The 20,204-nt window shown below is 36.7% G+C and overlaps 1 pseudogene across 1 annotated transcript; it reads left to right on the forward strand.

The window, feature by feature from the left end:
* The first annotated feature begins 8,239 nt into the window (after positions 1–8,239).
* Positions 8,240–18,386, forward strand: LOC308491596 (actin-related protein 2/3 complex subunit 2-like; annotated as a pseudogene). Its single transcript has 2 exons — positions 8,240–8,319; positions 17,489–18,386. The product of its transcript is annotated as an actin-related protein 2/3 complex subunit 2-like (transcript).
* Positions 18,387–20,204: the final 1,818 nt, after the last annotated feature.

The following is a 20,204-nucleotide window of genomic DNA, read 5'->3' on the forward strand; positions in this document are numbered from 1 at the left end:
TGTATGCACATGTGTGGATTTTTTATGGCTCACATTGTCAGTATCATAATGTACATCTTGTACACCGAATGTACTTTAATTAAATATACGATGCCACCTTAAAACATTTCACAATGCCGTAAATATTTTTCTGTGTTCCAATATTGCACAAATTATTCTTAGTGTGTGAATTGTGTACCATTTTACTATAATTTAATCATTTTTACTTTATTGAACATTTAGGTTGGTTCCAATATTCCAACAGATGTAAGCAATATTGGGTTGAATGTCACTATAAGTACATACTGTACTCAACTTTATTTCCTTTAGGTAAATTTTACTAGATGTGAAATTGCTCAGTCAAAATATATTTGCATTAGAGACTTTTGACGTTGCGTGCCGATTTATCTCCCAAACTGTATAGCAGTATATGCTCCCACCATAAGAGCATAAGAGCATTCCTTATCTTAAAAACTGTGTATGTTAATTAGGGAAATGTATGTGGCTGTAGCAAAAGATTTGAAGTTACAGTGGCTTCTCTTATTCACAAACAACGAAAAACGCAGAGAGGCAGTTCAGGAATGTAGGACAGCTCCTCATATTATCAATGGCCCATGATCCTTCTGTCAAGCAGCTTTGCTCTTTTTAGAATGTGACTTTCTTCCTTCTGCTTGCCTGTATAACCCCCACAATATGGATACTGTAGTACCAGCCATCATATCTTCATCCACACCAATGAGTCAGAATGTACAGAGGAAAGCAGGTTTGTAAAATTGTAAAAACCTGACACCTGATTCAGCTCTTCTAAAAGAGATCATCTTAGGAAGCCCACCAAATGATAATTGTTTACATATCATTGTCCATCCCTGTCTGTACAGAATGGCTGAATATAATTACATAAAAAGTTAGGTAAAAAACATAATTTTCAGTTGGATATAGTGCTACTTCCAGCAATATAGGAAATTTCTTGTAAGGAAATTAGCAGCTTCTGTCAAAACATTATATATGTATAAGTATATGCATATACAAGTACAGCATTTACATGTGTATATATACATTTAAGTCTTTATCAATAGGTCTAAATTATATGCTTTCTTTAGTTTATTTTGTGATCAAGAATTGTCTGTAGTTTATAATTATTTTGGCAAGTTTAAAAAGACTAAGTGATAAAGTAAATTCAGGCTACAAGGAGAGATTTCTAAAATAAGAAGAATTGAGTAGCCAATAACTTTATACAAAGATAAATGTTTAAGGATGTTGTAAATTCAAATGATACAAGTATAACTAGATTAATTATCCAAAGTGCCTTTATTTTTTTCTGCTGAAAAAGAAGAGCAATATCTATTGAGCCATTTTTCAAAATGAGATTTTTTTTTTAATATTTTGAAAAATCACCGAGAAAAATGAACTGAGAGTTGTAATTGAAAATTATAAATGATCTTTCAAATTACAAAGTCACTTGTGGCAGGTTCTCTAATAGTTTAATCTACTCTTATAGGACCTCTCATTATACATTTTAATGATAAAATATTCCTGAAGGTAATTATACCTTCCAGGTGCTTTCTTAGAGCCCTATCTCTGATAAATCTTCTATTAAACACAGTAAAAATTAAATGACACAGTAAGTGTGATAATGTTTTGTTTTTCTAATATTGTTATTTTGGGGTTTTCAACATAGTTGGGTCATGATGAGATACACTTGTTTGATAACCTGCTTTTTGCGGAAGAGCCAAGTAAACAATGGAGCAAAGTAAAGTACTACCTGGATATAAAGTTCTGAGATGTAATTGTACGATCAGGTGCCACCTTTTACTCTAGAGCTTTGGGCAAAAGTCCTGAATCATTCTGAGTTTTCCCTCTAAAGGAAAAATATATTTAAAAAAAAAGAAACCTTTTTTACTTTATAAGTAAATGTCCAGAAGGCCTCAAAAATTATTTGTGCTCCATGAGATACAGAAAGACGTGCAGAAGTATGAAGAAATAGTATATTTTAAGTTTCTGTCTTAGGAGCCACTGGGACTCAATCTTAGGATTCCATAGATAAATTATGTGTGCTTTTTCATAAAATTTGATATATTTTGAAAACATGTAATCATTTAATGAACAACAGTACAATACTATCCTTTAAAAACATTCAAAATATGGAAATATACAGCAAATTGAGTTTTCACTTAATTTAAACTGTCATCATTTGAATTCAGAATTGAGTAACTGTTTTCCACAGCAGTTTGGAAGATTCTGTCTTGACTTTCACATCAGAACATCTAGTGTGTCTCCTTCACATATAGAGTGTGAAGCTTTCCTCAGTGGTAGTCCAGTGATTCCCACTGTTAGCATTCCCCAACCCCATGTCAATCCAGCTCCAACGAGGAAACCACAAACCTCAGTAGGTACGTATTTCTACAGAGGGAATCTAATAGAAGGAATGGTTATGCAGATGTGAGAGGACTAAATCACCATGAAAAGAGGGCTGAGGCAACCCACACATAGTAATTGCAGGATGTAGCTATGATGAGCTAAGAGAAAAAGAAAATGGTTGGGGTGACCAGAATTGGAACAATAGGAAACAGCCCTCAGCAAACTGGGACTCAGACGTGTAAGGTGTAGTTGTGCCAACCCGGTTTATTTCCTCAGGGTCCCCTAGAGCTGAGAGTCAGACCTCTGAGGAGGGATGGGTGCTGCCCACATAGTGCTGGTACCTCTGGGGGACACGATGAGGTGATTCAGGGAGGTTTAGAAGAAGTTGGAGGCTGGGAACCAACGGTTTACTGCAGGACCTAAAGTAGCTTATCAAAAGAGTGTGGAACCCTGCCCTTAATTTTGGTGCAACAAAATAGGATGTATTATTGCTTGAATGGTGACTGTCTCCCCCTCTCCTCTCACTGTACTCCCCACCCCTTCCACTAAAGCAAGGTGTTTGCGAGCACCATTGCAGTATCTTTTGTGATATAAAACTAAGAGAATGGAGGGAGGTAGGAATGACATTCAGAGTGTTAGGAGGGGAGGAGCAAAAGCATCTAGAAAGATAAATTCTAAATACAGGTGACAGAAAAGAGAAGGAAAAGTGCCAGCAGACTGGAGTTGAGAGAAGACGGTATGAGAGTTCAGAGTTTGAATGACTTGCGAACAGACATGACATGAAGAAATTATTAGACATTGGAGGGAAGGATTTCTAGAAATACTGGTGTGGGAACTTTAGTGTTTTTTGAGAAATGCGGATAAAAGCTGGAGTTCATTGTTAGTTACTTTCTGGTGGACAGAGCCTGTTCCATGCTGAAATTGAGCCAAGTGAGTTTCAGCATTTATTAAGTTTGCATAGAATAGAAGCCTCGTACGTTGTTAGAATTCTGTAGAAAATGCCTTTATATAATCCTCCCCATGTATTGTTTATAGGATGTTTCACATTTACATTAACCATAGGCAGAATACCCAAATGAAACCTCTTCTTCATGTTAGTTAAAAAGATGAAATCATGGAACAAAAAGGGTAATGTTCACTAATCAAAAATAAAACAAAATTCTATAACAATTATGCTTATAGGCCATTTTATTAAATAAATGTCAGCACAATTAAAAAGAATAATTGATAATATCTAAATGTTAATAAAACATCATAATCATTATATTATTTCCTTCTGACATCTCAATTTTTTTTTCCTACTGACATCTCAATAAAGAAAAACACTCAACTCCATCATGCTACTGAGAAATAGCAAGCACCTTAAAATTTTATATTAAAAACAAACAAAAAAACAGAATTAACAAGCAGCTTTCAAACTTTGAAAAGCAATTGAATAGAAAATAGGCATTTGGGGCTAGCTTGTGTTGCCACTGTAGAATATTTTTTGAACTCCTTTTGCTTTTGGATTGATTTTTTAAGTATACCTATGACTGACAAGGCTTTCATCTCTGCACTCTTGCACAAACGTACATTAAAAGTAAAAGTGAGCTGGCAAACAATGGTTTGTAATTTGCTTTCAATCAAAGAGTTTGCCTGGCTTAAACCATTCTAGGTTTTTTGGCACCTTGAATAAGATCTTCTCCTAAGAGGAAGCTTGTCACGTCTAGATAGCAAAGCCTCTGACAAATTATAGTAAAACCAGTAAGCGTTTAGCTACAACGTTGTGGAAAAGGTATCACTCAAGTGACCTAGCTTTCTCTTACTACATATATGATCTTGGCGTAGTTAATGACCTTTCCTAAGCCTCAGCTTCTTCAGTTGCTTAATGGGGAAACTAATAGAGCCTATGTCACGGATTTACTAAAAGAAATGAAACAATGACTATATATCACTAACACATAATTACCAATATTTAGCAACATTACTAAGTAACTTAGTAACTTATTATTAGCAAGTTTGTATGGCACCTAATCTATGTAAGAAAATTGCTGGGATCTTGAATTTTGGAGTTACTTTAATATTGATCATTTCCCCACAAATATTAATTGATGACATTATTTATTTTTAACATTTAAAATAAGTTTAAATAAAATATGTTTTTATACTTGATGATACTTCTCAAAAAAGAGTTTATCTGCTCCTGATAATACTGTTAGATATCACTTCTAGATAGATAAATTACTACATATAAATAGATAAAAAATGATAAATTACTAGATATAGAAATACATCTTCCAAAACAAAATTTCTTGTCCTAAATGTTTTAAGTACTGTTATTAACAGATAACAATAGGCTCAAAATATATTATTGCTAATAATATAAAAGCTATCAAATATGAAAGTTCTCCATATTCCTACTCCATAGAATCTACCATTTTTTACAAGGTCTCTCATCATATTTTCTTCTTCTTCAGCTCTTTGCAGCAGGCCTCCTCTCCTCTACCCAAAAAGGTCAAATATTTTACCTGCACTGTTTCTTTGTGCTTTCTGCTTTCTGCCCCTTCAGTCTACAACTTTCCTCATTTTAAAAAGACATGGTATTACCTTTATTCTGAATCTTACTCTGTATAAAACACACATACATACACATAAACTAACACGAACATCTATGAACACTTTCAGATAACCATCCATGATAGAAACAGAAAACATAACTGTAAGAGATCATAGTGAATTTCAGCTCCCACCTCTTTATCTGGAAGAAATTGAAACCCCAGGGTAGTTAAATAACAAACCAAGGTCACTCAAGGAGTAGGCAAAGGCCCATTTTGCTTCCTCAAGCCTGGTCTACAAATATTTTCAGGGTAGCATATTCAACAGTCATCCAATAAATATTGGTTGAACATCTTTGATTTGCCTGGTATCATGCTGGGTACCGGAGATATGGCTATAAGAAAAGAACAAAACAAACAAACAAAAAACAGAGAAAGAGAAAAAGTCCACTTTCACATAATTTACTGGTGAAAAACAAATACTTAAATAAATATTAACTATCATGTCAGTGAAGGACAGCTTCTTACAGGAAAAATAAATCCTATGAAATGACACAGAGGGCTGCCTTTATACCCAGTCCATCTGCTCTGCACGATTCTATTAGGCGCCATGCTCTGTAGACCTGTCTGCCTTGTTTCTTTAGAGCAGTCCTTTAGATTGTCCTATTGTAAGGTCAGTGACCTGGCTTAGTCCAGATTCTCACCCCCCTCCCCCACCCTTTTTAATCAGCTTTGCTCTTATTGGCCTGCTTTGGTTTTATCATGAACATGCAGTTCCCTGATCTTTAGCAGTCTGGTCTTCGAATCTTAGCAGAAGATTGTCCGGAAGTTACATGGGCATGGATAGCTTTGTAGATATCCATTTCCTTAATGGTTCTTCTTCCAAAATTGTCTTCTTAGGAACCAATTGTTTCCCGGCCCCATTTGCACAGTTCTCATTATTGCGGTACTAAAAAAATGTCAACTCTTGTCCAGTCCAACTGTTGCTATGATGTGTGCCTCAGGTTACAAAGACTCCCAGAGGTAATTTGAGAATGTGTACATTCACTCAGGTGACTGAACCATTTTATTTCACGCTAGCTATAAATTCGTGGTGGAATTCAGCACCTCTATCTATATCTATCTATCTATCTATCTATCTATCTATCTATCTATCTATCATCTATCATCTTCTCTTCTTCCATCCACTATTAAATACTTATAAACTACCTATTATGTGCTTATTGTCAGGGAATATGTTACTAAGCAATAGTCAAAAACCCTTACCCTGTGAGACTTTGCATCCCAGGGGTAAACTAACTTCCTTTCTTCCTTTCTTACCTTTCCTTCTGCTATCTTAAATAAGAATTAATAAATGAGGAATGTCACAGGGATGCATGTTACTTTTTTGAATCAAAAACTAAAATCCCATTTTTATGATGGAAGGTGCATTTGATGTGAAGGATTGGTTTGACAATGAGGATTGGCTTTGCCAATTAGCTTATTCAGTTAACTGAACTAAATCTGAAGTTGTAAACTTTTGACAAATGTATAGTTACAGCATGTGTGCAATATATCTCACTTCCAGAAAATACATAATCCGCAACTCTAAGCAAATGATAATTAAAAGTTTAGATATCTTTTATTTTTTTTTTAAATGTGAAGACGTTTCCTCACAGTCTTTTGGAGAAAACCCAAGCTATTATTTTGAAGCTCACTGTGGTAGGTAGGGTTCTTCCACTTTAAGAATGATTGTGGGGAGGGAGAGGAGCAGCGGAAGATCCCTTGAATTGAGTTTCCTACTTACAAGGAGATCAGCCCATACTCTGTACAGTTATTTCCTAATGAAATAAACAGCAGAAAGAAAGGTAGTTCAAAGATTTGCAAATCGCAAAGGTCTTATATTCAGTATTCTTTGTGTATGGTTTATGGTGTTTTTCCTCATGCAAAGCAGGGCTTCCCAACCTCAACACTATTAACCTTTCCAACCAGATCATTCTTTGTTGTGGGAGCTGCACACCATTTTTAGTAGCTTCCCTGGTCTCCATGCACTAGATACCCATAGCAGCCCCTCTCCAAGTTATGACGATGAAAATGTCTCCAGATCCTGCCAGCTTGTCCCCTAGGAGGCAAACTTGTCCCTGGTTGAGAACCACTGTGCTATCATAACCAACTCTGTTGACTTCCTTCCTGATAAAGTAACTAGGTGTCCCCTTGGATTTGCTTATCCCTGAAGCTAAAACCTCAGCAGACGTCACTGCTTTCATCTATTCAGGGTAGAACAAAATGAATCTTTTACAGGTCTGTTCTAGGGTTAGCAGCAGAGTGCCTTATGTTGGGTGACACCTACTTCATGAGAACTGTTCCTACGGAACTGTCCTCACATTCTACAGCCAGTCAGTACATTTATTCTTCCAGATAAGTCGGTCGAGTCAATATGCCGATGTCAGGCAGATTAGGTGATTAAAATTTAAAGCTAAACATTAAATGTGTAACAGCAGGGTTAAAACAATTACTTACTTATTTCTAACGATCACATGTGTAGACAACTATAGATTGATTTAACTATAGAATGTGATTTTAAAATTTTTAAAGATGCTATGATATTTGGTGAAACTGCTTTAAATGGAAGAAATTCACATCAGTGGACTGTTTAATGACTCAGATTTAACCAAAGCTCTAAGAAAGTAGGTGCCAACGGTCTAAATTTTAAAGGGAAGAGCCAGTCTCTTCAAGCAGGACTCAGAAAGAGGTGACTTAAAACTAGATTTTGCCAATCTTATAAAAAGTTTTAATTTTGTGGCACCAACACATTGGAAATTAAAAAAAAAAAATGTTCAAATAGTTAACTTATGATGGAGACTGGTAGATGGCTTTCATGTCCCCTCAAACCTAGTGGGAAAAGCTATATACAGAGACCCCATACAGTTCCTAGAGATGTGACTCTTGGAGTTTAGTGGACATGGTGGATGGTGTCTAAATAATGCCTGAACAAAAAGGCTGCAGCAGAGGCTGCCTGAAACACCTTATGGCAACAGAGAATAGGGCTACATTTGGAAGAAACCACCCTCTCCCTAAATGCTGCTCCAAGTTAATTACATGGTGTGGGGACAAAGCCCCAGAAAGCAGTTTCCAGGCTCTCGACCTCACATAGAAAGGTGCTGGCTCAGGTAGTAAATGGCCATCAACTGTGATTGGATGGCCATGAGCTGTGGCTAGTTGGCCGTCAGCTGTAACCAGTGAGCCATTGGCCACAAATATAACTGCCATGGCTACGCTAGCAGAAAATAGGGGGCTAGCAAGAAGATGGTGGCTGGGCTGGCAAGAGCGGATTGCAGTTAGCAAGTGAGGTGTGGCTCTGTCCCCACACATGGCATTCCACATTGAGAATGTTGGCTGCTTCCCTGGAGATTGTCACCTGCCCAGTGGCAAGTGATCCCAGCAGAAGAGGCCTGAAGTGCAGAGTGAGGTACAGAACTGAGGTGGAATGGCGGGCTGAAGGGAGGGGCACCGCCCAAGTAAGAGGGATGTACAAGACATCTCCCAGGAGGACAAGGGAGTTTCCCTGACAAAAAGAACCACCTTTAAACATCTGTCTCCTCCAGAGAAAACCAGCACCTTGTTACACAGTGTCAGCCCAGAAAGACCTTTCCTGTTAGCGTCCTTTCCTCCTTCCTCTGTTTCAACCCTGGAGGAGCCAGAGGCAGCCTCTTGAGTGAAGAGTGAATGGAAGGGAGCAGCAGTCAAGACAAAAATCAAGAAGCCAACTACATGTCCCCTTTCTGCTACAAGAGGCAGCCAGAGGAAGGCAGGAGCTGGTGGAAGGAGGGGCCATTGGAAAAAACTTTTAACTTCAAATGACCTTCTGAGTCTGTGATCAATATAACAAAATGGACAAAGTAATTATGAAAAGGAGATAATTTTATGGTTTACTGGGTCAAAGGAAGAAGCTAAGCTGTGAAACTTGTCCAAGATTTCTTCTAGATGCAGGAGAATTGGTTGCATGAAAAGGATTTGAAGAAGCAATGTGGGAAGAAATAAAGTAGTTTTCTGATTGTACTCTGCAAGTCCTGCTTGTTCAACATATCAGTTATATACAAGTAAACATTGAACAGCTTATTCAGTGATAATCCAATTGACAGCTTTCCAGTGCAACAAGTATCACTTTTACTTTGCTATAAATTACATATTGCCTTCTCCTTCATCACTCAGACAAAAATGTTCTCAATTCTCTTTCATCATAATATAGTGAAATCCTGCCATAGTACTGTGCAGGATTTATCAATCTCTAGTTTAAAAAAAACAGTGAGAAGAAAAGAAAACCATGCACAAACAATTCAGAAAGGCTTATTTTTGCTTATAAATCTTCCCTAAACATAGAAAAATAATTAATAAAGGGAGACATTGGTGACTGATCTTATAATTCAATCTCTGGGCTTTGATTTTAGCATAAACTGGATTTCTTCAACAGAAAAATAGCACTCAGATCAATCTTTCCTTATCTGTGTCCTTTATACTACACATGCAATTACACAGCTTACAGAAAGGTCAGATTCCACAAGCATTTCTTCTTCCAGTGGACATTCAAGAGAGAAAATTTTCTAGAGAAATACAATTGGAATTAATATTCGGGTTGGAAATATATCTCATCCAAAGGGGAAACGTGCCATTTTCTACAGAAGTGGTTTACTTAGTAAAGAAATGTGATAGGCTAAATATCAGTAAACCTAAGTTCCAGACTTGCAGTTTAGGCTTAAAAACTTGGGTGGGTATTATTATTTAGTAGTAGTATCATTAAGCTTTTTTTTTTTTTTACACAACAATGTGAATATATTTGACACTACTGAACTGTATACTTAAAAATGGTTAAGATGGTAAATTTTCTTACGTGTATTTTACCACCATTTTTTAAAAAAAGATTATTTGTCATTACTATTGTAATGCTTGCTTAATTAAAAATATTGGAAAATAGAAAAAATATTTATATCCTCAGTAAGGAAATAAAAGTTAAAGCTTTGCTCCTATTATTTTGAATTATTCCTACATACATGTTTTATTGGAAATTTTTTTTCTGTTGCGTTAACTGATAGGTTATTATTATTAAGCTTTTGACTGCAAAGCTTAAAAGTGAAGAGAGGAGGGAAGGGGAAGAGAAGGGAATGGGAGAGGAAGGGAATGGGTGAGGGAGAGAGGAAGGGAGGGAGGGAGGCAGAAAGGGAGGAAAGGAGAGAGAAGAGAGAGAGAGAGAGAGAGAGAGAGAGAGAGAGAGAGAGAGAGAGAGAGAGAGAGAGAGAGAGAATCCATTTTAAATGTAATTGAAAATTTTGAGGTGGTGCCTTCACGTAAGCTGGATCCAGGTGGTTCTCAAGTCACATGAAGCGGTCTCACTCTATGTCACCTTTTCTTACTTCTGTGTTGACTTCAAAATTATTCTTCACTGTGTTGACTTGTGCAAATAAAGGCTCACGTTCTATAACCTACAAATTCAGGGGAAGAGGGTGCTTCTTTCAAGGTCTTCCTTCTGAGCTCTGTCCGGAGTAAATTGACGTGGGTTGCATGCCCATTCTAAACACATCCTGGTGATTGAGTGCATGGTATATGATCATTTTAGGTCAACATCTTATGCCCGGTGCTAAGTAGCTACGATGGTGGAATCAGGTCCAGACAAACTATAGATATTGAACATTGCAGGGGAGTGAAATCTTAAAGCAAACTCTGCTCTTACAAGATCAAGGGAGAAAGGAAACTAGGTAGATAAAAACAACATATTCCACTTGAGATGATTTATGTAATCTCTTAGGATTTGATTTCTGCATCGGTAAAACAAACATAAATAGCACAAGCTCTTCCAATTTTTTTAGGCTCTTATTGTAAAGCTTAAATGATGTAGAAGTGCATTAAAGAAATATTGAGTTAAGAAAAAAGAGGAAGTCTGCAGATTAAAATAAATTTAAGTAAAACTCTATGTTGAGACTATCTAAATAGCTGTTTAGTGGAAGGTTATGTGATATCCCTCTTTGTGCACATCAGCAATTACTGTTGTTCCCCCCCCCTCCCAGGACATAAGGACTGCGGAAAGATGATAATATATATAGCCAGTTATTGTAGTTCCTCAAATATATAATAACTCTGTGATACCAAGAAGCAAGAATGAAATATTGACATTCAATAAATTTGGGTGCAGTCACAAAGCAATATCCTCTGGAGGGTGAGAAAGCCACTTCTTTTTCCTAAGATGACAGCTTAGGGCAATGAAAAAAATATAAACTTGAGGTTTGAACAGAACTGCATTTGAGTTTCTGCTTTACCATTACTTAAATGTGAGATATTGGACAAGTGACTTCACCTCCCTGACCCTCAATTTCTCATTTATAAAAATAAGGATAACTAGCTTGTGGGGTGTTAGTGAGTTTTAAAGATAATGAGTGCCATAGGATTTTTCACATAGTAGACACTCAACAAATGATGATTTCATTCATTGGTCGTATTGTGAACTTCTAAGTATGCTCTTCTAGCCGTTCTAGTTCATGAGGTGTTCTCAGAGAATAAGGTGAGACTTGAGTTGCGATGAGTAGGTCAAGGGCTTCCTAAGTGACCTTTGCTATATTTCAGGAAACCAAAGGTATGAGTCAAAGTTTGATGGAAAGAGCAGTGTCACTGTAAGTGATATAGAATGAGGTTTTTTGGGGTTTTATTTGTTTGTTTGTTTAAATAGGGATTAGATCTTATATGACTCTGGGAGCTGGTGGAGACGGTTGAGAAGAAAATCTAGGTGTGGAGGTTAGTAAGGACCCATGGGAGTCTCTTACCACCTGCAGGAGGAGCTGTGCCCTAGTCTTCATTACCGAACTGTAACACACTTGATCCAGGACTAGCAGACACTGATGGAGGAGATTCGGTGGGAACTGAAGAACCTGGAGGTCTGTTAGATGACCCACATCAGGAAAGTGAGTTACCAGGTCAGTGACAGCATGGCGAACTGCCTCACTGCCTGCAGACTGCACTAACTTCCAAGGGAAATATACGGGCCACTGTTTCTCTTCTACCTTCCAAATCTTGGGTGCATCGCTCTTAAGTCCAGCATTCTGAGCTATGTGGGAAAGGTAGTTCCAGATTAGTTACAGTGATACACTATAAAGCCACCACGCCAATTCACAACTCAGAACCTAAGTACCCATTTTGCCAAATTTCTGTGTTCTTCTCTATTTCTTGGTAGGTAAGGAGAAACATAGATAGATTAGATGGATGGATAGATAGATAGATAGATAGATAGATAGATAGATAGATAGATAGACAGACAGATAGATGACAGACACATGTAAACATTTATACTTGTTTTTCCTGAAACATTTGAGACTAACTGATACGTTTGGAGCCCCATTAGCCCCAAATACTTCTGTGTGTATTTCTAAGAGTAAGGATCTCCCCTTATATGACCACATTACAGTGATACAATACCATTATCTCATCTCCAAAACTTATTTACATGTCACCAAATTATTACAATAATGTCATTTAAGCCCAAAACATTAAAAAAAGTAAAAAAAGTCTGGCCCACATTCCAATCCAAGGTCATGTGTTGAATTTGATGGTCATGCTCTCTCGAGGCTAGGTCCTTTATTCTGGACCAGTTCTTCAGTCTGTCTTTGTCTTTCATGAACTTGTCGTTTTTTAAAAGCGTCATGTACATGGGTACTTTTGTATATTGTCCCTCCATTTGGATTGTTTATTTTATTTTTTCTCAAAATTAGACTATGAAATTTGGCAGGAAGAGCAAGAAATGATGTTCTTTCTAGTACATCACATGAGATGGTATCTGCCCTCTCCTCTCATTGTTTAAAGACATATTCCTGTACCATATATGTGTTGGTTCTGTCATTGCAGAGGATTTTTGTTTTGTTGAAACTACAGTTTGTAATTTTCTTTTTTGTTGTTGTTCTGTGTAGAGATAGAGAGTATATTTTTGTTGATGCAGACCAGGTATCTGTCACAACTACTCAACCTTCTGATGTAGCATAAAAGTTACCATAAGCAATATATAATGAACATGTGTGACTGTGTGCTAATAAAACTTTATTTATGGACACTGAAATGTGAATTTCTTATAATTTTCACATGCCATAAAATATTCTTTTGATTTCTTTCAACCGTTTAAAAATGTAAAAACCATTGTTCGCTTCTGAGTCATTTAAAAACATGGCTGTCCTTAGTTTGCTATCTCCTCGTCTAGACCTGCAGGTATGGTTATGCAAAGCTGCTCTCTTCCTCTTTACAACTTCTTTATAACACAGATACTTTAGCTGTTCAGGCCACCTCTGAATGTGCTCTTTGCCATTGAACGACCTGAAATGAGTAGAGGGATGGCAGAGTTGTTTTACTTATATTTATAGACACTGACTTTTTTTTTAATGGCTCCATATTCTTTATCCAGTTCTCTTCTTGTCTGTGACTATTGTACTTAGAACTAATTTTCATCTATACCACATTATACAATACTATTAGGTTGATTAATTAATGCATAATACATTCTGGAGACTAATTTGTTTACTCCTAGTGGACTCATTAAGGCTTGCTGTGTGAATGTGGGATTGAGTTTAAAAAGGGAATCACCTTAGAGTGATTGACTTCCATGTCTGTTTAAAAAGAAAAAAAAAAAAGTGACAAATGAAAATCAAGTAATCTATATCCCTGTCTTTAACCATGAAAGAGCATTAAAGGATTTCTAATGTTATGTGCATATAACTTGACTTCCTATGGTGCTATTATAGAATTGCATGATTTACTTTCAAAAATTGATCATAGAAAAAGCCAATTAAAGCAGTGTGCTCATATTTTTCTCCATAGGTGCACAGAGAAATCAGGACTTGCGTCTCTGCTTTAATTCTGCATGCAGGTGCATATTTTAAGTTTGGTATCTTGCCTCCCATGTCAACGTTATTGGCTCTTATGCAGGAAGAAATCAGCTTCTAATAGACAAGACTGCTGTTAGGTGAGCCCCAGACAGCAAGCCTTGTGAAAGGCATGAGGACACATTTCTTGATGCTATGTTTTTGTATTATATTCTGCCTTTTAGGAATAGTTTGTGCACCTTGATGGGACATCATCCTTCCTCATTTCTTTTCTGCTGAATATGTTTGGCTGAGTACCTAGATATTCTGACAGAGGTACCATTCAAAAATGTAGAGGTACACTGATATCTGGTCTTGTGCAGGCTTTCTCCACACTCTTATCTGTTACCCAGTGCCTCTTCCAAGGTCTTGCCCTTTGAAAAATGCTGAAATCTATTATAGTTATCAGATGTGTGGAGGGTTATTCTAGGAAGAACAGGTTTGTTTGTTTTGTTTGTTTTTCTGAAATCTTGGTGCTATAAGTTTACTACAGGGCTAAATATGCAGACACTTCGCCTTTCATTGAGCAATCTCTGTGGAAGGTCTGAGGCAGATCTTCACAGCTTAATTTGCAAGAGAGCAAGTACATTGTATTTTTATTGCTTGTGCAGCACCCGGGTCATCTCAGAGAGTGGCAATGTGTAGTTTATAAAGAGTTGTCATTATTGCCTGGCTTTGGGTATTTATGCTTTCAGAAATGTGGAGTAAACAGTTTGTAATAAATTCTCTCTGGGCCAAGGTTATTGGAACTCCGTCACTGGAGATAGTCAAGTATTGGATAGGAACCCAACTGTCCTGTGCAGTTTCGATGCAATCAAGTCTGCAAGTCTGGGGTCAAAGAAGATGACCTCCCTAGATAGACTGGCCTTGGGCGAAATTGTTAAGCAGGCAAGGTTCCCAGTTCCATTTGTCAGTTCACCAGAATGCCCTGAGGCTGTTCCCTGCTTCCCAAGAGTTATTCTGCCCCTCATTTTCTCAGGCAATCTCTCCAACCTCAACACTCAAAATTTCCTTGTTTGGTGCCCTGTTCCCTAGGGTCCCCATGATTGTGAGAAGTAGTTAAAGTGAAATTATTTAAATAACTTAATGAGTGAGTCTAGCTTACTCTATCCCTCCACATCCTAGTACCGTTCCCTTCATTCACATAATATACTATGGGAATTTTAGAGGGAGCCTGCTAGAACCTCAGTGTTTTCCCTTAAAGGGAGAACTACAATAGCAAATATTTCAGCTATCATGGCAGGAAAGTGAGCAAAGTCTTTGGGAGGCCTTTTCACTCTTTTAAAACCATTTCATAAGGAAATACCGTGTTTCCCCGAAAATAAGACCTAACTGGACCATCAGCTCTAATGCATCTTTTGGAGCAAAAATTAATATAAGACCCAGTATTACATTACTTATATTATATTATATTATATCGGGTCTTATAGTAAAATAAGATCGAGTTTTATATTATACTATATTATATTAACGACCAGGTCTTATAGTAAAATAAGACTGGGTCTTAAAGTAAAATAAGACCGAGTCTTATATTAATTTTTGCTCCAAAAGACACATTAGAGCTGATGGTCCAGCTAGGTCTTATTTTTGGGGAAACACGGTAGTAATAATAATAATAATAATAATAATAATAATAATAATAATAACAACAATAACAACAACAAGAAAAACAATAATGCAGCCTTAAAATAGCAAAGTTGGGAGGAGAAAGGAATGTCAAGAATGAAGAGACAGAATAAAATTTTATCTGGATTTAGTTTGGGGAAGCTGCTTTTATCAGCCAGAAAGGGAAAGATGAGCATATTGGTTTTCTTCTTCTAATAATTATGTTATAAGAAATGCTTCAAATAAGCGATAGACAAAAGAAGAAGTTGTAGAACCATAGAGCTTTAGTGCTGGAAGGGAACTTCAGAATCGACTTATCCAAACCACGTATTTTAGATGTGAGGAATTTGAAACACACAACATAAAACAGATTCATTCAAACATAAAATAAAGAGGTATTGAATGTAATACAGGGGATATTAGACCCTTTAAAATATGGAAGAATAAACTTTCAACTTGAAACCCTTGCAACCATAACAGCATACTGCAATGATTAGAGGCACAAAATTTAAAGTCGGATATATTTAGAATCCCATTTTACTAGCTGTGTGACCTTGGACAGGGAATACTATTGTGCTAAACCAAGCTTGGTACTGTCAGCTGTAAAATTCAGATTATTAAAATGAATGAAGACTGAACAACATATCTTCTTGGTACAGTGCCTTACATATAGTGGGCAATCAATACATTTCTCTTCCTAGCATTCCTATTATTTAAGAAGCAATGTTTCTCTTGTCACATAAAATAAATAAGGTAATGTTAGAGTGAAAAACAAAGTTAAATTTTGAAAAGTTGGTCACTATATGGGATATTTATAACCTGCTCATATGTAGGTATACTCCAGAATTTTCTTGATAATGACATGTTTTGTGTTTAGTTGTGAATGTCTGCATTCTGAAGAGGGAAAACTCAAGATGAGAAAGAGAAAAGATACAAAAGAAGGAGAATGCCAATGATTGAATTACATTTGGGTGATTTAGGGCAGCAGTCTTTAACCTGGGTACATGAACTCCGGGGTCTACATGAAGATTTTCTGAAGGGTCCACCGGCATGGAAAGTTTAACGGAATTTTATTCCCGACTCCTGCCTTTTCTATGGATCCCTTCAAAAAATCGATCTGCCCAGAAGAACTCTGCTTTGATCCTTCTCCATAATCATCTTATCCTAAAGTCACAAAAGAAGTCCAGATATTTTATCCATTTTACATCTTAAATTTTCTAACTGTATTGCTCCAAAGGCAAAACCAAAACCAAAAAACTCTGGGGTCACAAACAAAGAATAATTCTAAACATACGTGTAACTGATGTTGAGAATCAAAATGACAGTCCATCTTCACCATTTATCTCATTGAGAAATGGATTTTAAATAAAGGTTTACACCCTGTATTTAACAACTCTTTTTTAAAAAATCATATATGTGTAATCAATTATGTATGGATGATAATCGTGCTGCTAACTAAATCCTAAAGAATTTGTTTAACCCAAACCTAAAACGGTACTTCAAAGGGACGTGTGCATCTATATATTCATTACAGCATTGTTTACAGTGGCCAAGATGTGGAGGCAGCCTGGGTGTCTGTCAATGAAAGAATGGATAAAGAGGAGGTGGTACATATATACAATGGAATATTGCTCGGCCATGGAAGGGAATGAGTTCTTGCCATCTGTGGTGGCATGGATGGACCTGGAGCATACTATGCTAAGTAGAATATGTCAGACAGAGAAAGACAGATGCAATATGATTTTGCTTAATGTGGAACCTAAAGAACAAAATCAGCAAACAAAACAGAAACAAATTCATAGATACAGAAAACAGTTTGATGGATGCCAGACCGGAAGGAGGGTGGTGAAAAGGGGAAGGGATTAAGACAGACAGATTTGTTGTTACAAGGTAGGCATGGGGATGTAGGGTATAGCATAAAGAATACAGTCAATGATATTGGAGTAACTATGTATAGATGTCAGATGAGTACTAAACTTATTGGGGTGATTACTTCATTAATTATATAAATGTCTAATCACTATGTTGTACACCTGAAACTAAAATAATATTGCATGTCAACTGTAATTAATTGCATATGTATATGAATCTGTTTACCCCATACGTTCATGGCTATAGATGATATTCCTAATACAAATTTAATAGTATAGGGTTTGGGTTGGTGAGGCGGGTTCAGGCTTCTGGGGGCGGGGGGCGTGGTGGCACCAGGATCCTACTGGAGGTGAACAACTCTTCTTTATCCAGGAGACGCTTGCTCTCAAGTACGAGAACGCGGCCGTAGAAACAAACCAGATGCAGTAGAAGTAACATTTGTGGATTTTGATGGGGCCCTGTATCATATTTCAAATCATAATGTAGACAAAAGAAAAGTGATGGTCTGTATTTTTATCAAATTCCACAAGGAACTTTCAGGCACATGGTGCTAATGAGTTACTAAGAGAGTGGAGGGTAGTTTCTTGGTAAATCCAGAATCATGATCCAATATCTCTTTGCGATATGGCCGTGAAAATCTGCCCACAACCAAGGATTCCATCGTGCTTGAGGTTGGTATATTGAAATGAAATCGCTTTGCCTCTGCCTTTGAGAAATGCTTTCAGAGCCAAGAAGAGGGCAAGGAAGGTGAAAACAGGGCAGTTATCCATTATGGGGATGACGAGACTATCCGGGTATGTTGAGTCTAAAAGACAGGGTCACAGGGGTCTTCAGCCCAGTGTTTACAGAGGAGGACGATGTGGTCATTGGCAAGGTGTTCATGCAGGAGTGCACAGGAGGTTACAGAGACAGCCACACGGCCCCTCACATCCTCTTTAGCCACAAAGAAGGTTCTCCGGAGCTGATACCGAAGCTACTGTGGGTGACAACAATGGCTATATTACCTCTGTGCTGTGCCCTGGCCACACCAACGCCACTACTTCACCCAGACGACTCCATCAGCCTGACCTGCACGTTCCGGGACTACCTGCTCTACCACATCCCTGGCTATCAGGCCTGTATTCACACACCTGTGCTGGCAAAAAAAACAAAACAGCTTCTGAGGTGCTGAACCACACATGCCTAGATGCCGAGAAGAAAGAAATGAAAACAGTCATGGGGAAGATGTTTTCACCCTGCTAACTTGGGAACAGGAAGAGGAAGTACAGCTGACAGCTGGAACACTGGCTCCTGGATAATCGTAGCTTTTGTTGTTGCACCTCTTCAAGTTCTTAAGGGATGCTTCATTTTGGTTCCAGTTTGAACACGTTTGGAAAATAATCTGCAGAAGCTAGCTCTGCTTGGAAGGACTTCATAGTTCCCAAGAATGAAAATAGAAGACAACAGTTCCACTTGATTAACTCTTCTTTTTCTTTATCGTCCCTCCCACCCTCCTTCCAAGCTGTTTTGATTTGCAATACGTTACTGGTAATGACTTACAGGATAATGCAGTCTTGACTTACTATCTCCTAAGTATTTGAGTTCTAAACAATTGTATCTAAGGAAATACTGTTGGGGTCGTTAATAAAGAAAATCTATCTTTAAAAAAAATAATAATATAGGTCCTAACTTCTTTAATTTTATGTATGGTTCTTTCTCTCTTATGTTGAAATTCTTAGTTCCTAATATAACCCTATATACGTATTTGATTTATTCTAGATTTCATAATTGTATCAACAATGAACTAAAAATAAAATCGCTAAGTGAAGTTTAAGGCATTTTTGTAGTTCTTTTTTGTCCTAGAGTACATAATCTTATGAATCGATTGTTGGAGTAATATATGCATTATATACTGAAACTCTTTATAATGATGAAACCAAATTTCACATATAATTTTATTCATGCGTTTTACTTTGTCCTTAATTTCAGAGTTATTTCTCATGGTTGATGTATGTTTTAATATATCAAATAATTTTCATGGTTTAAAAGGGAGAAATATTTTAAATTCTTCTCAGAAATCTACCTTTTATCCTAATTTCTATTTCCTGCATAAGTAAATATTTCAGTTTTTTTCCTGTTTCTTTCCTAATCCTTATGTTTCAGAAAAAAATAAGCAAGTTCATGCATATGTGTATTCATATTTTCACTTTTTTAAAAATGTCATTTCATATAACCTGGAGATCATTTGTTACCAGTACATAAATACCGGTCTTCATTTTTTTTACAGCTGCATAATACACTCTTTTGGTAGAAGTACAGTAGTTCATTAAAGCAGTCCTCTACTGCTGAACATTTGAATTGATTCCAACCTTTTGTGATTTCAAATAATTCTGCTAAGAATAACCATTTGTCTTGATATTTCACACCTGGGATGGTTGTCTTTCTCTCCTAGATGAAATCCTTATAATCAATTGCTGAGTCAAGGGGTTAATACTCTGCGATTTTGTTTGGTATCCCCAAATTCTCCCCTGCAGGGATTATGCCATTTTGTAGTCTCTCCAGCAAAATTATGGGGTATCTCTTTCTCCATAGCATTGCCAACAGCATATTGTAAATCTTTTGCATTTTTCTCAATTTAATAGGTGAAGTTGCATCTATTTGTGGTTTAATTTATATGTATCTTATTGTGAATGATACTGATCATTCTATTCATGTTACTTAAGTGTCATTTGCTTAGCTTTTCCTGGAACGCTCTTCATTTATTTTGCCCAATTTTATATTAGGATATTTTTCATCGTTTTCTTCTTAATTATTGGGAGCTTTCTATAGGCCAGGAAGATAAAATGTTTGCCTGCAATATAATTTCAATTTGTTTTGTTTGTAATGTATTTAGTGTTTAAAAAAAACCCTCAATATATCACTCATATTTTGTTGCTTCTGAATTTTGAATGCTAAAAAGCTTCTCTTCAATTCTTGATTATAAAATGATCTATTCATGTTTTCATTTACT

This window comes from Rhinolophus hipposideros (genome assembly GCF_964194185.1).
Source record: "Rhinolophus hipposideros genome assembly, chromosome: 23".
NCBI lineage: Eukaryota > Metazoa > Chordata > Mammalia > Chiroptera > Rhinolophidae > Rhinolophus > Rhinolophus hipposideros.